The sequence below is a fragment of the Aedes albopictus genome, chromosome 2 (genome assembly GCF_035046485.1).
Source record: "Aedes albopictus strain Foshan chromosome 2, AalbF5, whole genome shotgun sequence".
NCBI classification, from domain to species: Eukaryota; Metazoa; Arthropoda; class Insecta; order Diptera; family Culicidae; genus Aedes; species Aedes albopictus.
Genome location: NC_085137.1, coordinates 65,124,409 through 65,140,503, shown reverse-complemented (window position 1 = coordinate 65,140,503; position 16,095 = coordinate 65,124,409). Strand labels below are relative to the sequence as shown.

The 16,095-nt window shown below is 43.5% G+C and overlaps 1 long non-coding RNA gene across 1 annotated transcript in view; it reads left to right on the top strand.

Moving 5' to 3' along the window:
* The first annotated feature begins 535 nt into the window (after positions 1–535).
* Positions 536–16,095, top strand: part of LOC134287614 (uncharacterized) — a 144,865-nt gene continuing 129,305 nt past the window's right edge. Inside the window, exon 1 of the long non-coding RNA XR_009997408.1 lies at positions 536–607. This is a non-coding gene — a long non-coding RNA (uncharacterized LOC134287614). The remainder of the gene's footprint in view (positions 608–16,095) is intronic.

Genomic DNA, 16,095 nt, shown 5'->3' with positions numbered 1-16,095 from the left:
GTTTAAATTTAACCCTCTAATACCCAAATTTTTGTTATGGGAATTTATGAATTTCCAATGCTATTGTATGATAAATTCACCAAAGAAACTATCAAAAGAATTTCCAAGGAATGTAACGAAAGAATTGTGAAAATAATTCTCATCAAAATTGCTTGTGATACTTATAAATAGATGGTACATAGATAGAATTTTTTGTCAATTTTCTGCCTATATTAATAAAAAAATAGCAAACTATTGGCCGTAGAAATTTAGAATGGAATTGCAAAGAAATTCCCCAAGGACTAGCTGTATACGTTTCAATAAAATTATCAAAGCAATTAAATAAAAATTACAGAAATTTAAAAATAATTTTCCAGAAAACTTGCCAGGAATCCAAGAATTGAAGGAGATTTCTGATGAATAAACGTAAATACAGGGGATGGCCAAAATGTTTGGCATAGGAAACTTTTTTTTCTCCCACAAAAAAAAATCAACATGATGTAACTTTTCATAGAGTGCATAAAAAAATCTCAAATTTTGACTGTTTGTCAACCTATTCAAAATTTCATTCAATTCGGATCACTGGTGTCTGAGATATGACAGCTCAAAAATGAGTTGTCTAAAAATAGTGTTTTACCCGAACGGTTCTAACTTTGCGAAATATTAATCAATGAGCTCAAATTTGTACCATACCTTACCTTACCGGTCAGGCTAAGGCCGGGGTGGCCTCTGCTGTACATAGTAGCCGCCTCCATTCCACTCGGTCCATGGCTGTTTGCCTCCAGTTCCGCACTCTGCCTAGGGGCCGCAGATCGTCCTCCACTTGGTCGACCCACCTAGCTCGCTGCGCACCACGTCTTCTTGTACCGGTCGGATGACTCTCGAGAACCATTTTAGTCGGGTTGCTATCCGACATCCTGATGACGTGACCCGCCCACCGTAGCCTCCCGATTTTCGCGGTATGGACGATGGTTGGTTCTCTCAGCAGCTGATGCAGCTCGTGGTTCATTCGCCTTCTCCAAGTCCCGTCTTCCATCTGCACTCCGCCGTAGATGGTACGCAACACCTTCCGTTCGAAAACTCCAAGGGCGCGTTGGTCCTCTGCACGTAGGGTCCATGTTTCGTGCCCATAGAGGACGACCGGTCTAATCAACGTTTTGTAGATGGTTAACTTCGTGTTACGGCGAACTTTATTCGATCGTAGAGTTCTGCGGAGTCCAAAGTAGGCACGATTTCCTGCCACAATGCGCCTCTGAATTTCTCTGCTGGTGTCGTTGTCGTCGGTCACCAGTGAACCCAAGTACACGAATTCTTCAACCGCCTCGATTTCATCACCGTCGATATGAATTCGGGGTGGCGGGCGCGGTGACACATTAATGACTAATCCGACTCGTCTGGCTTCACTCTTTAGTCGGATGTACGTTTCCGCCATCGTCTCAAATTTACGAGCAATAATATCAATATCATCGGCGAAACCAAGCAGCTGAACGGACTTCGTGAAAATCGTCCCACTCGTGTTTATCCCCGCTCTTCTTATTACACCCTCCAAAGCAATGTTGAACAGCAAGCACGAAAGACCATCACCTTGCCGTAACCCTCTGCGAGATTCGAAGGGACTCGAGAGTGTCCCTGATACTCGAACTACGCACATCACTCGATCCATCGTCGCCTTGATCAACCGTATCAGTTTATCCGGGAATCCGTATTCGTGCATAATCTGCCATAGCTGTTCTCGATCGATTGTATCATACGCCGATTTGAAATCGATGAACAAGTGATGTGTGGGCACGTTGTATTCGCGGCATTTCTGCAACACCTGGCGGATGGCGAACATCTGGTCCGTTGTAGCGCGTTCACCCATAAATCCAGCCTGATATTGCCCCACGAACTCTCTTGCAATCGGTGATAGACGGCGGCATAAAATTTGAGAGAGTATCTTGTAGGCAGCGCTCAGTAGTGTGATCGCGCGGTAGTTCCCGCAATCCAACTTGTCGCCCTTTTTGTAGATGGGACACACGATACCTTCAATCCATTCCTCCGGTAATACTTCCTCCTCCCAAATCTTGGTAATGACCCAGTGTAGTGCTCTCACCAGTGCTTCTCCACCGTATTTTAGAAGCTCGCTTGGTAGTTGATCTGCTCCAGCGGCCTTGTTGTTTTTCAACCGGCCAACCTCCTCCTCAATCTCTTGAAGGTCAGGGGCCGGAAGTCTTTCGTCCTGTGCACATACTCCTAGATCTATTACCACGCCACCTTCGGTACTTGCAACGTCGCCATTGAGGTGCTCATCGTAATGCTGCCGCCACCTCTCGACCACCTCACGCTCGCTCGTGAGAATATTCCCGTGATTATCTCGGCACATGTCGGCTTGTGGCACAAAGCCTCTGCGCGAGCGGTTCAGCTTCTCGTAGAACTTTCGTGTGTCCTTAGCGCGGTACAGCTCTTCCATCGCTTCGCGATCTCGTTCTTCCTGCTGGCGCTTCTTCATCCGGAAGACTGAGTTCTGCCTGTTCCGCGCCTGTTTGTAACGTGCCTCATTCGCTCTCGTACGGTGTTGCAGCATTCTCGCCCATGCTGCATTCTTCTCGTTTTTCAACTGTTCACATTCGCCGTCGTACCAGTCGTTTCTGTGATTCGGAGTCGCGAAGCCTAGTGCTGTAGCCGAGGTACTACCTATGGCGGATCGGATGTCCCTCCAGCCATCTTCAAGTGTAGCTGCGCCAAGCTGCTCTTCCGTTGGTAGGGCCACTGCTAACTGCTGCGCGTAGTCTTGAGCCACTTCTACGTTACGAAGTTGCTCGATATTGAGCCGCGGCGTTCGACTTCGACGCGTGGTGATAACTGTCGAAAGTTTTGAGCGCATGCATACAGCGACTAAGTAGTGATCCGAATCTATATTCGCACTGCGGTATGTGCGGACGTTGGTTATATCTGAGAAGAATTTACCGTCGATTAGAACGTGGTCGATTTGGTTTTCTGTTTGTTGGTCGGGTGATCTCCAGGTGGCTTTGTGGATATCTTTGCGGGGGAAGAAGGTGCTTCGGACTACCATACCACGGGAGGCTGCAAAGTTTACGCATCGCTGGCCGTTATCATTCGATACGGCGTGCAGGCTGTTTCGCCCGATTACCGGTCTGTACATTTCCTCCCTTCCTACCTGCGCGTTCATGTCGCCGACAACGATTTTCACGTCACGCGGCGAGCAACCATCGTATGTTTGCTCTAACTGCGCGTAGAACGCTTCTTTCTCGTCATCGGGTCTCCCTTCGTGTGGGCAGTGGACGTTGATGATGCTGTAGTTGAAGAAACGGCCCTTAACTCTCAGCATGCACATCCTTGCGTTGATCGGCTGCCACCCGATCACACGTTGTCGCATCTTGCCCAACACTATAAATCCTGTTCCCAGTTCATTGGTGGTGCCACAGCTTTGGTAGAAGGTAGCCGCTCGATGCCCGCTTTTCCACACTTTCTGTCCAGTCCAACAAAGTTCCTGCAACGCCACGATGTCGAAGTTGCGGGGATGTAGTTCGTCGTAGATTATCCTGTCACATCCTGCGAAACCTAGTGACTTGCAATTCCATGTTCCAAGTTTCCAATCGTAGTCCTTATTTCGTCGCGTGGGTCTTTGCCGATTGTATCGAGTCGTATTTTCTCCTATGTTATTCGCAATGGGGATTTTTACGGGTGGCTTATTGGGCCTACGCCAACACTCCTGTCTCGCCGGAGGGCCATCGTGCCAGTTCTGTTTAACGTCCCAACCAACACTGGGACGACCACGCTGATGGGGCTACCACCTTGGATCTAGCTGGGCGTGGTGCAGCGTTTCTTACTCAGCCGCTGGATGCCAGAACAGACGCTGTTTGAGCCGCACCTCCTTGGTGAACAGACACTCGGATCGTACCTCCTCAATCTAGCTGAAGTCAGAAGGACAACAGTGCCCAGGCTGCACTACCAGCTAAGCACACAACTCTTAGCTGGCGGTCTTTGTCATCGCTTGACCCGTGGAAGCATGAGGTAGGAACTTGTGAGGACCAGAGCTATATTGGATGCTCTCCTTATCGACTCACCGTTTTGCAGCCCAAATTTGTACCAACGATGCATATATAATAGGTTGACAAACAGTCAAAATTTGAGATTTTTTGATGCGCTCTATGAATAGTTATAGCATGTTGAACTTTTTTGTGAGATAAAAAAAAAGTTGCCTATCTCAAACATTTTGGCCATCCCCTGTACACTAAAAAAAAGGAATTACTGAAAGAATCACAATTAAATTGATAAATTTTGTGGAGATAATGTGATTTTTAGTATTCTACCCTCTCACAATTACTCTGGCAAAGTATTCTTATGATCACATAATCAAGCAACAGAAAGATTGTCGTAGTGAGTGTTGATTATGGACCAAAAATAAAAATTACTAGTGCTACTCGTAATGTTGTGAAGATTTTGTTATATCTAAGATGTTCCATACTTCTATCCATTGCTCTGGAAGAGTATTAATTCTTCTTCTTCTCTGTGGCTCTGCATTCCCACTGGAACTTGGCCTGTCTCACTTCAATTTAGTGCTCCTTGAGCACTTCCACAGTAATTTATTGAAGGGCTTCCCGGGTAGAGGTGAAATACTGACGATCAAAACTTGATATTGGTTTGATTGATATAAGAGATAAAAGATCTGAAAATAATATCGAAAAAATGTTCTTGGAACATCTGAATCATATCAAAATTTGATATTCCAAGATCAAACGAATAGCTTGCTGCTATTGGTGAGATCTTACAAGATCTAATTATGATCTGATGATGACGTTCCAGGAGTAAATTTTAGATATTATTTTCAGATCTTTTATCTCTTATATCAATCAAACCAATATCACGTTTTGATCGTCAGTATTTCACCTCTACCCGGGAAGCCCTTCAAATAATTACTGTGGAAGTGCTCAAGGAGCACTAAATTGAAGTGAGACAGGCCAAGTTCCATTGGGAATGCACAGCCACAGAGAAGAAGAAGAATTAATACTCCAGGGGTCTCCAGTTAGCCTAGTGGTTAAGCCTATGGATTGCCCATCCGGAGACGGCGGGTACGATTCCCGTTCCAAATGGGAAAATTTTCTCGAATCCCTGGGCATAGTGTATCATTGTCCTTGCCTCACAACATACAAATTCATGCAATGGCAGGCAAAGAAAGCCCTTCAATTAATAACTGTGGAAATGCTCAAAGATCACTAAGTTGAAGCGTAACAGGCCAAGTCCCGGTGGGGACGTAGAGCCATAAAGAAGAATAAGAAGAAGATCAATCAAACAAATATCACATTTTGATCTCAATATCAGAATATGCTATTATTGAGCTCTTTTCCTCTACCCGGGTTTCTTTGCCTGCCTTTGCATGAATTTGTATATTGTGAGGCAAGCACAATGATACAAAGTTCTCGAACGGGAATCGAAAAACGGAAATTGAATCCGCCATCTCCGGATTTGCGATCCAAAGCCTTATCCACAAGGCTAACTGGAAATCCCGGAGACAGAGGAGTATTCATATTACCTTGTTTAATATCATCTATTATTTTTTTGTCTAATATATTCTCTTTTATGTATTCCATTCATTCAAATATAACATACAAAAAGCATCCCATTGAAATTCAACTTCCACCACTTTTGAAGGCAATAGACATGCACATCTCCGGAAAACTCAATTTACAGAAAATAAAAAGGAACTTGTCTCGGAAAGTGTACTACGTTCGGTGGGGCACACTATACGTTCCTTGTCTGTCGGCCGGATCTCCCCTGAGTGCTGCCGAAAATTCCAACACTTGACACAAATCTCATTTCGTTTTGCAAGCAGCTGCTTCACTTTTTTTCCTTTCCTATTGGACGTCCGTACGCGTCCAAGCTACAAAATCTATTTCCCTACCCAGCCAGGACAACCTTGTAAATCAAACTAGTTGAGTGGAGGGTGGTGGGAGGCCAATGTCACCTTTTTTCTTCCAGAGTTGTCCTGTTTTGAATCTATTGTGTTCCGTGTTCGCGACGCGACGGCCGAAGTAAACCAACCAACGGAAAAGGGTTGCACAATAGAGAGACTAAGCTCCACTTTGCTTGCTGCTGGTTGCTGCGGCTTTTCCCCCGGGGGCTTTCTTAAAAAGACAAGCTTTTTGGATTAGAGATAATAAAATAAGCAATGACGGGATGGGGGGATGAAAAGCGATGGAGAAAAATAAATTCGCTACAAGTTGATGTCTTTTATGTATCTGTCGAGGAATAAAAGGGAAAAAATGCAGGTCATCTGGGACATAGCATTAAATTCTACGCTCTCGTTTGAATCAGTTTTTGAACGTGTCTGCGAAGAACTACCTTCCTGGAGCAGTTTTGAAGCAAATTCAACAAGTCCCCTGGTGTAAGCAGTTGAACGTAGACGTGCAGAAAGGAAATTTCAAGCTTGTTCTCATTTAAATTTAAATTGTCCCAAGCCTAAGCTCGATGATATCTCGATGATTGAAACGCTCAATACGTAGATTACTTAAACGTCCCTCACTCCGGAAGCCCCAGCTATAATACAGTTGGCGGCAGCCTAACCTCAGGCGTTTCCTCCGTCCCATCCGTTGTGCATGTCACATTCACACTAATTATGCTTCAAATGTATATTTGATAAGGCGAAACAGATTATACCGCCGCTGCTGTGACAGGAAATGAATTTCTATCACTCTTCATTCCTCTTTCCGGCACATGCTGTGCTGTGTGACCCGGCGCCGGCAACGTCAGAAACATGTGGATACATAGGTGACACACACTTGAAACCTACTGTACCAGGAAGCAGGTGAAGGAGCACAAGTCTTCTCAGCCAGCATCCAGTACCTGGAAAGAGGTAGAGGCAGGCAGTTATCCTTTGGTATTGCGGATGTTTGGTCGGAACGGAAGACGATGACGACGCGTGCTCATCGCACAGACAACTACCCAACTACAAGTTCTGCTGCTGCTGCTGCTAATCTAATAATATCCGTTTCGATAAATCCTCAAGTTGCAGAAATGAGAAGTCACGAAGCGCTGCTGAAGATGGAGGATTGCATCTTGTGTGGTTTGTTGTACGGTGGTGGGAATGGCGATAGAATCACTTAAATTTAATCGATTGTGTGTTATCAGGTGAGTGTCGGAAAGAAACACCATGCAGGAAAGTGCTTTTATGGGAAATCATAATTTTATCTTTAGCTCTAGCTTAAATTCTAACTTCAAATCTACATTCAATTGTAACTTTAGCTCTTAGCCTCAGCTTTCAGCTTTAGTTGTCAGCATTAGCTCACGGCTTCAACTCTCAGCTTCAGCTCACAGCTTCAGCTCTCAGCCTCAGCTCTCAGCTTCAGTTCTCAGCTTCAGCTCTCAGCTTTAGCTTTCAGCTTCAGCTCTCAGTTTCAACTCTCAACTTCAGTTCTCAGCTTCAGCTCTCAGCTTCAGCTCTCAGCCTCAGTTCTCAGCTTGTACTCTCAGCCTCAGCTCTCAGCTTCATCTCTCAGCTTCAGCTCTCAGCCTCAGCTCTCAGCTTGAGCTCTCAGCCTCAGTTCTCAGCTTCATCTCTCAGCTTCAGTTCTCAGTCTCAGCTCTCACCTTCAACTCTCAGCTTCAGTTCTCAGCTTCAGCTCTCAGCTTACGCTTTCAGCTTCAGCTCTCAGTTTCTGCTCTCAGTTTCGGCTCTCTGCTTCAGCTCTCAGCTTCAGCTCTCAGCATCAGCTCTTAGCCTCAGCTCTCAGCTTGTACTCTAAGCCTCAGCTCTCAGCTTCATCTCTCAGCTTCAGCTCTCAGCTTCAGCTCTCAGCTTCAGCTCTCAGCTTCAGCTCTCAGCCTCAGTTCTCAGCTTCATCTCTCAGCTTCAGTTCTCAGCTTCAGCGCTCAGCTTACGCTTTCAGCTTCAGTTCTCAGTTTCAGCTCTCAGTTTCATCTCTCAGTTTCGGCTCTCTGCTTCAGCTCTCAGCTTCAGCTCTCAGCTTCAGCTCTTAGCCTCAGCTCTCAACTTGTACTCTCAGCCTCTGCTCTAAGCTTCAGCTCTCAGCTTAAGTTCTTTGCCTCAGCTCTCAGCTTGTACTCTCAGCCTCAGCTCTCAGCTTCATCTCTCAGCTTCAGCTCTCAGCCTCAGCTCTCAGCTTCAGCTCTCAGTCTCAGTTCTCAGCTTCATCTCTCAGCTTCAGTTCTCAGTCTCAGCTCTCACCTTCAACTCTCAGCTTCAGTTCTCAGCTTCAGCTCTCAGCTTACGCTTACAGCTTCAGCTCTCAGTTTCAGCTCTCAGTTTCGGCTCTCTGCTTCAGCTCTCAGCTTCATTTCTCAGCTTCAGTTCTCAGCTTCAGCTCTCAGCTTACGTTTTCAGCTTCAGCTCTCAGTTTCAGCTCTCAGTTTCTGCTCTCTGCTTCAGCTCTCAGCTTCAGCTCTCAGCTTCAGCTCTCAGCTTCAGCTAATAGCCTCAGCTCTCAGCTTGTACTCTCAGCCTCTGCTCTAAGCTTCAGCTCTCAGCTTAAGTTCTCTGCCTCAGCTCTCAGCTTCAGTTCTCAGCTTCAGCTATCAGCTTCAGCTCTCAGCTTCAGCTCTCAGTTTCAGCTCTCAGCTTCAGCTCTATGCTTCAGCTCTCAGCTTCAGCTCTCAGCTTCAGTTCTCAGCCTCAGCTTCAGCTCTCAGCCTCAGCTATCAGCTTCAGCTATCAGCTTCAGCTCTTAGCTTCAGCTCTCAGCTTCAGCTCTCAGCTTCAGCTCTCAGCTTCAGCTCTCAGCTTCAGCTCTCAGTTTCAGCTAAAGCTTCTACTCCAGCTCTAATTTTAGTAACAATTGATGAGTTCATTTCATGCTTTTTATCTACTTCAAAATCTTAGTAGAACAACAACTGTCAGGTTTCATAGAAGTTGAGAGATGCATGTGCCTTCCATTTGTCGCCCATTTTCACACAGTGCGCACCGCTCCATAATATCCCATTAAGATCCGAACCGGACCTTCAAATGGCTCCGAGCGTCAGCTCGTACGTCTCCACAAATTTCCCGGTATGGCAAAGCTGGATGATGGTGCGTTTCTAGCACGATAAACAAGCATTTCGCGGTAGATATACCTGAGCCGAGTTAGCTGGATATTGAAAATTACGGCCGCTACTGACTACGTATATGCTGGGAAGTGAGCATTAAGACAGCGCGGCGTCGACCGGTGAGATAAGCTTTCGTCGTAGCCGTTGACCCCGCTTCGCTGCCATCAGAAGTGATTGTGAATTGTGGATACGGACGCTCGATGGAGGTTCGGCGCTAACCGACTGGACGGGATGTGGACATTGACTCCCAAGGCGATATTTTAGGCTCGTGAGTTGAGTTTGCGAGATATGCGGTGATATGCAGATTCGCCTTCAGAGATAATTAGCTTTTAGGGAGGTGAATTTATGGCAGCGTTTCCTGCCTAGTGCGACAATAACGGTTGTAGTTTCTGTGTAGCTTTACTGCTCGTTTGGTAAATGTGAAAGGGTATTTTAATGTTTCCGCTTCTCAAACATGCAAGCCTACACTTTCCGAAAGCTATTGAGTTCAAATCTATTTGAGTTCGCTGACTGACTGACAACTGAGTCATCCATTCAGTTCATCCAAGAGAGGTCAGTCACCTTACTTGAAGTTGTAATGAGTTTTCGTTGAATAAAATCTCGTCAAATTTGCACGTAAAATAGATGTCATTCGACAACCCACGTGACTTGGCGCTTCCACTCACTGGACTGTTGTTTTCTCCGGAAACCTGATGTGGCTGTGCACTTCTTGAGTTTCTCGGCGTATCCGGAGAAAAGTTTCACCCCAGCTAATTGGATCACATTTTTGTGGCTGGTAAATTAGGATAATTGGATAATGGGATGCCGAACCGACCACCAGACGGTTACGGAAAAATCATCAGGCAGAAACCAAGAGCCACCAAGAGAGATCGAAAATGGACGTCATCGTCCATCTGACAGATACTCGTACGGCATTAGCAATGAGGATATGCTGGGTTGCACGAAATGGACTGCGGGTTTGACGCGCCAATCGATATGGACAGCAGATGCAAGATATTTAAGTCACGTATTGGGCGGCTTCATATTTCGCAGTGTCCTCCGGGTCCTGATGAATCGCTGTGCTAATGAGTCATCTCGATAACTGTTGCTCTGCGTACGATTTTTTACCGAACAGATCGAAAAACTCTACTTCTTCTGCGAGACTTGAGTATTGATGAAAATTTTTCTTATTTTCTATCCATTATCTCGTATCTTTCATATATCATCTATCATTCTTCATCCTTTTGTTCCTTCCATCTGCCTTCTGACTTTTGTCTCCTGTTATCTGTTGTGTCTTCTGTCTCTTCCGTCCCTTCCGTCCCTTCTGTCCCGTCTGTCTTTTCTGTCCTCTCTGTCTTTTCTGTCTTCTCTATCTTTTCTGTCTTTTCTGTATTTTCTGTCTTCTCTGTCTTTTCTGTCTTCTCTGTCTTCTCTGTCTTCTCTGTCTTCTCTGTCTTCTCTGTCTTCTCTGTCTTCTCTGTCTTCTCTGTCTTCTCTGTCTTCTCTGTCTTCTCTGTCTTCTCTGTCTTCTCTGTCTTCTCTGTCTTCTCTGTCTTCTCTGTCTTCTCTGTCTTCTCTGTCTTCTCTGTCTTCTCTGTCTTCTCTGTCTTCTCTGTCTTCTCTGTCTTCTCTGTCTTCTCTGTCTTCTCTGTCTTCTCTGTCTTCTCTGTCTTCTCTGTCTTCTCTGTCTTCTCTGTCTTCTCTGTCTTCTCTGTCTTCTCTGTCTTCTCTGTCTTCTCTGTCTTCTCTGTCTTCTCTGTCTTCTCTGTCTTCTCTGTCTTCTCTGTCTTCTCTGTCTTCTCTGTCTTCTCTGTCTTCTCTGTCTTCTCTGTCTTCTCTGTCTTCTCTGTCTTCTCTGTCTTCTCTGTCTTCTCTGTCTTCTCTGTCTTCTCTGTCTTCTCTGTCTTCTCTGTCTTCTCTGTCTTCTCTGTCTTCTCTGTCTTCTCTGTCTTCTCTGTCTTCTCTGTCTTATCTGTCTTCTCTGTCTTCTCTGTCTTCTCTGTCTTCTCTGTCTTCTCTGTCTTCTCTGTCTTCTCTGTCTTCTCTGTCTTCTCTGTCTTCTCTGTCTTCTCTGTCTTCTCTGTCTTCTCTGTCTTCTCTGTCTTCTCTGTCTTCTCTGTCTTCTCTGTCTTCTCTGTCTTCTCTGTCTTCTCTGTCTTCTCTGTCTTCTCTGTCTTCTCTGTCTTCTCTGTCTTCTCTGTCTTCTCTGTCTTCTCTGTCTTCTCTGTCTTCTCTGTCTTCTCTGTCTTCTCTGTCTTCTCTGTCTTCTCTGTCTTCTCTGTCTTCTCTGTCTTCTCTGTCTTCTCTGTCTTCTCTGTCTTCTCTGTCTTCTCTGTCTTCTCTGTCTTCTCTGTCTTCTCTGTCTTCTCTGTCTTCTCTGTCTTCTCTGTCTTCTCTGTCTTCTCTGTCTTCTCTGTCTTCTCTGTCTTCTCTGTCTTCTCTGTCTTCTCTGTCTTCTCTGTCTTCTCTGTCTTCTCTGTCTTCTCTGTCTTCTCTGTCTTCTCTGTCTTCTCTGTCTTCTCTGTCTTCTCTGTCTTCTCTGTCTTCTCTGTCTTCTCTGTCTTCTCTGTCTTCTCTGTCTTCTCTGTCTTCTCTGTCTTCTCTGTCTTCTCTGTCTTCTCTGTCTTCTCTGTCTTCTCTGTCTTCTCTGTCTTCTCTGTCTTCTCTGTCTTCTCTGTCTTCTCTGTCTTCTCTGTCTTCTCTGTCTTCTCTGTCTTCTCTGTCTTCTCTGTCTTCTCTGTCTTCTCTGTCTTCTCTGTCTTCTCTGTCTTCTCTGTCTTCTCTGTCTTCTCTGTCTTCTCTGTCTTCTCTGTCTTCTCTGTCTTCTCTGTCTTCTCTGTCTTCTCTGTCTTCTCTGTCTTCTCTGTCTTCTCTGTCTTCTCTGTCTTCTCTGTCTTCTCTGTCTTCTCTGTCTTCTCTGTCTTCTCTGTCTTCTCTGTCTTCTCTGTCTTCTCTGTCTTCTCTGTCTTCTCTGTCTTCTCTGTCTTCTCTGTCTTCTCTGTCTTCTCTGTCTTCTCTGTCTTCTCTGTCTTCTCTGTCTTCTCTGTCTTCTCTGTCTTCTCTGTCTTCTCTGTCTTCTCTGTCTTCTCTGTCTTCTCTGTCTTCTCTGTCTTCTCTGTCTTCTCTGTCTTCTCTGTCTTCTCTGTCTTCTCTGTCTTCTCTGTCTTCTCTGTCTTCTCTGTCTTCTCTGTCTTCTCTGTCTTCTCTGTCTTCTCTGTCTTCTCTGTCTTCTCTGTCTTCTCTGTCTTCTCTGTCTTCTCTGTCTTCTCTGTCTTCTCTGTCTTCTCTGTCTTCTCTGTCTTCTCTGTCTTCTCTGTCTTCTCTGTCTTCTCTGTCTTCTCTGTCTTCTCTGTCTTCTCTGTCTTCTCTGTCTTCTCTGTCTTCTCTGTCTTCTCTGTCTTCTCTGTCTTCTCTGTCTTCTCTGTCTTCTCTGTCTTCTCTGTCTTCTCTGTCTTCTCTGTCTTCTCTGTCTTCTCTGTCTTCTCTGTCTTCTCTGTCTTCTCTGTCTTCTCTGTCTTCTCTGTCTTCTCTGTCTTCTCTGTCTTCTCTGTCTTCTCTGTCTTCTCTGTCTTCTCTGTCTTCTCTGTCTTCTCTGTCTTCTCTGTCTTCTCTGTCTTCTCTGTCTTCTCTGTCTTCTCTGTCTTCTCTGTCTTCTCTGTCTTCTCTGTCTTCTCTGTCTTCTCTGTCTTCTCTGTCTTCTCTGTCTTCTCTGTCTTCTCTGTCTTCTCTGTCTTCTCTGTCTTCTCTGTCTTCTCTGTCTTCTCTGTCTTCTCTGTCTTCTCTGTCTTCTCTGTCTTCTCTGTCTTCTCTGTCTTCTCTGTCTTCTCTGTCTTCTCTGTCTTCTCTGTCTTCTCTGTCTTCTCTGTCTTCTCTGTCTTCTCTGTCTTCTCTGTCTTCTCTGTCTTCTCTGTCTTCTCTGTCTTCTCTGTCTTCTCTGTCTTCTCTGTCTTCTCTGTCTTCTCTGTCTTCTCTGTCTTCTCTGTCTTCTCTGTCTTCTCTGTCTTCTCTGTCTTCTCTGTCTTCTCTGTCTTCTCTGTCTTCTCTGTCTTCTCTGTCTTCTCTGTCTTCTCTGTCTTCTCTGTCTTCTCTGTCTTCTCTGTCTTCTCTGTCTTCTCTGTCTTCTCTGTCTTCTCTGTCTTCTCTGTCTTCTCTGTCTTCTCTGTCTTCTCTGTCTTCTCTGTCTTCTCTGTCTTCTCTGTCTTCTCTGTCTTCTCTGTCTTCTCTGTCTTCTCTGTCTTCTCTGTCTTCTCTGTCTTCTCTGTCTTCTCTGTCTTCTCTGTCTTCTCTGTCTTCTCTGTCTTCTCTGTCTTCTCTGTCTTCTCTGTCTTCTCTGTCTTCTCTGTCTTCTCTGTCTTCTCTGTCTTCTCTGTCTTCTCTGTCTTCTCTGTCTTCTCTGTCTTCTCTGTCTTCTCTGTCTTCTCTGTCTTCTCTGTCTTCTCTGTCTTCTCTGTCTTCTCTGTCTTCTCTGTCTTCTCTGTCTTCTCTGTCTTCTCTGTCTTCTCTGTCTTCTCTGTCTTCTCTGTCTTCTCTGTCTTCTCTGTCTTCTCTGTCTTCTCTGTCTTCTCTGTCTTCTCTGTCTTCTCTGTCTTCTCTGTCTTCTCTGTCTTCTCTGTCTTCTCTGTCTTCTCTGTCTTCTCTGTCTTCTCTGTCTTCTCTGTCTTCTCTGTCTTCTCTGTCTTCTCTGTCTTCTCTGTCTTCTCTGTCTTCTCTGTCTTCTCTGTCTTCTCTGTCTTCTCTGTCTTCTCTGTCTTCTCTGTCTTCTCTGTCTTCTCTGTCTTCTCTGTCTTCTCTGTCTTCTCTGTCTTCTCTGTCTTCTCTGTCTTCTCTGTCTTCTCTGTCTTCTCTGTCTTCTCTGTCTTCTCTGTCTTCTCTGTCTTCTCTGTCTTCTCTGTCCTCTCAATCTTCTCTGTCTTCTCTGTCTTCTCTGTCTTCTCTGTCTTCTCTGTCTTCTCTGTCTTCTCTGTCTTCTCTGTCTTCTCTGACATCTTTGACTTGTCTGACTTCCCTGACTTAAATGAAATGAAACTGTTGAAGGAATTCCTAAAGAGATTACGAAAGCATTTTCAGAGCGATTGACTAAATAACATATCGAAACATTTGACGAAGAAGTTTTTAAAGGGTTATCTAAAGGAATAAAAAAAGAGAAAAAAAAAACAAATAATGGAGGACATAATATAACATAATAAGGGAGTTGCCAAGGGGAATTCAAAAGAAACTACGCTAGGAATTTACAAACATATTTCAAAATGTACTTTTGAAGAACTCGCCGGAGGTATTGAGGAACGTATTCCGAAAAGAATTGCTTAGTTTCTGCAGAAATTACCCAACGTGATTTTCATAGGAATTTTTTATTCTTCATCACTTAACCTAATTTACAGCTCTATTGTCCACTGGGGCACTACGTGAGCAATTTCAATTGACTGCTGCACTTACATTTTGTACAGCGCCTAGATTCTATTCTACTTTATCGAAATGGTTGCCTTTTTGCTGCTTTCACTTTTTCTACTTTATACCTAGTAGAATGATGAGCACAAGGAGGATGATGGATGGCCGTTGTTCCTTTCCAGTCCGATTGGGGGTCCATTATGAGTAGCAGTTCGCCGATGTCCAGGTATCCGGGTCCGTTTGAGCCATGGGGCTCAGAAGAGGGTCAGTGTCAGTTGCTCTCGGGAGAAAAGCAACTGACGAAAAATTGCAAGTGCCGGGGCTGGGAATCAAACCCATGACCATCCGCATATGAAGCGAACGTGTGACCAACTACGCCACGGGCCCCGGCTTTCATAGGAATTAGCAACGGATTTTTTTTTTCGAACAAGCTTGCGAAACATTTCAGAAGATTGTCAAACTGTTGAAAGAGTCCAAAAAAAACACAGGATATATTTTTAAAGGAATGCCCGAAGAAGTACTTTAAATAACAACTGAATCAATTTTGCAAAAGAGTTCCCAGAGTAATCAAAAGTTTTTAAATTATTTCATCAAAAAAGTGTTTTAAAAAATGCCGTAACTTTCTTCAAAGAAATTTCCGAAGTAATTTCCAAAGTATTTTGAAAAAAAATCAAAAAAAAACTCCAATAGTCATTGTTGAATTAATTTGAAAGGGTATTTTTAAGGCCCTTTCGAGGGATTTGCCCAGGAAATTTCCTAATAAATTGCCATTCTGTTGATTTTGTTGATTCTGTAAATTCTGTAAATTCTGTGAATTCTGTAAATTCTGTAAATTCTGTAAATTCTGTAAATTCTGTAAATTCTGTAAATTCTGTAAATTCTGTAAATTCTGTAAATTCTGTAAATTCTGTAAATTCTGTAAATTCTGTAAATTCTGTAAATTCTGTAAATTCTGTAAATTCTGTAAATTCTGTAAATTCTGTAAATTCTGTAAATTCTGTAAATTCTGTAAATTCTGTAAATTCTGTAAATTCTGTAAATTCTGTAAATTCTGTAAATTCTGTAAATTCTGTAAATTCTGTAAATTCTGTAAATTCTGTAAATTCTGTAAATTCTGTAAATTCTGTAAATTCTGTAAATTCTGTAAATTCTGTAAATTCTGTAAATTCTGTAAATTCTGTAAATTCTGTAAATTCTGTAAATTCTGTAAATTCTGTAAATTCTGTAAATTCTGTAAATTCTGTAAATTCTGTAAATTCTGTAAATTCTGTAAATTCTGTAAATTCTGTAAATTCTGTAAATTCTGTAAATTCTGTAAATTCTGTAAATTCTGTAAATTCTGTAAATTCTGTAAATTCTGTAAATTCTGTAAATTCTGTAAATTCTGTAAATTCTGTAAATTCTGTAAATTCTGTAAATTCTGTAAATTCTGTAAATTCTGTAAATTCTGTAAATTCTGTAAATTCTGTAAATTCTGTAAATTCTGTAAATTCTGTAAATTCTGTAAATTCTGTAAATTCTGTAAATTCTGTAAATTCTGTAAATTCTGTAAATTCTGTAAATTCTGTAAATTCTGTAAATTCTGTAAATTCTGTAAATTCTGTAAATTCTGTAAATTCTGTAAAATCTGTAAATTCTGTAAATTCTGTAAATTCTGTAAAATCTATTAATCCTTTTCTGAAACTAAGAAATAATTGCCGGCGTCCTAGTCCT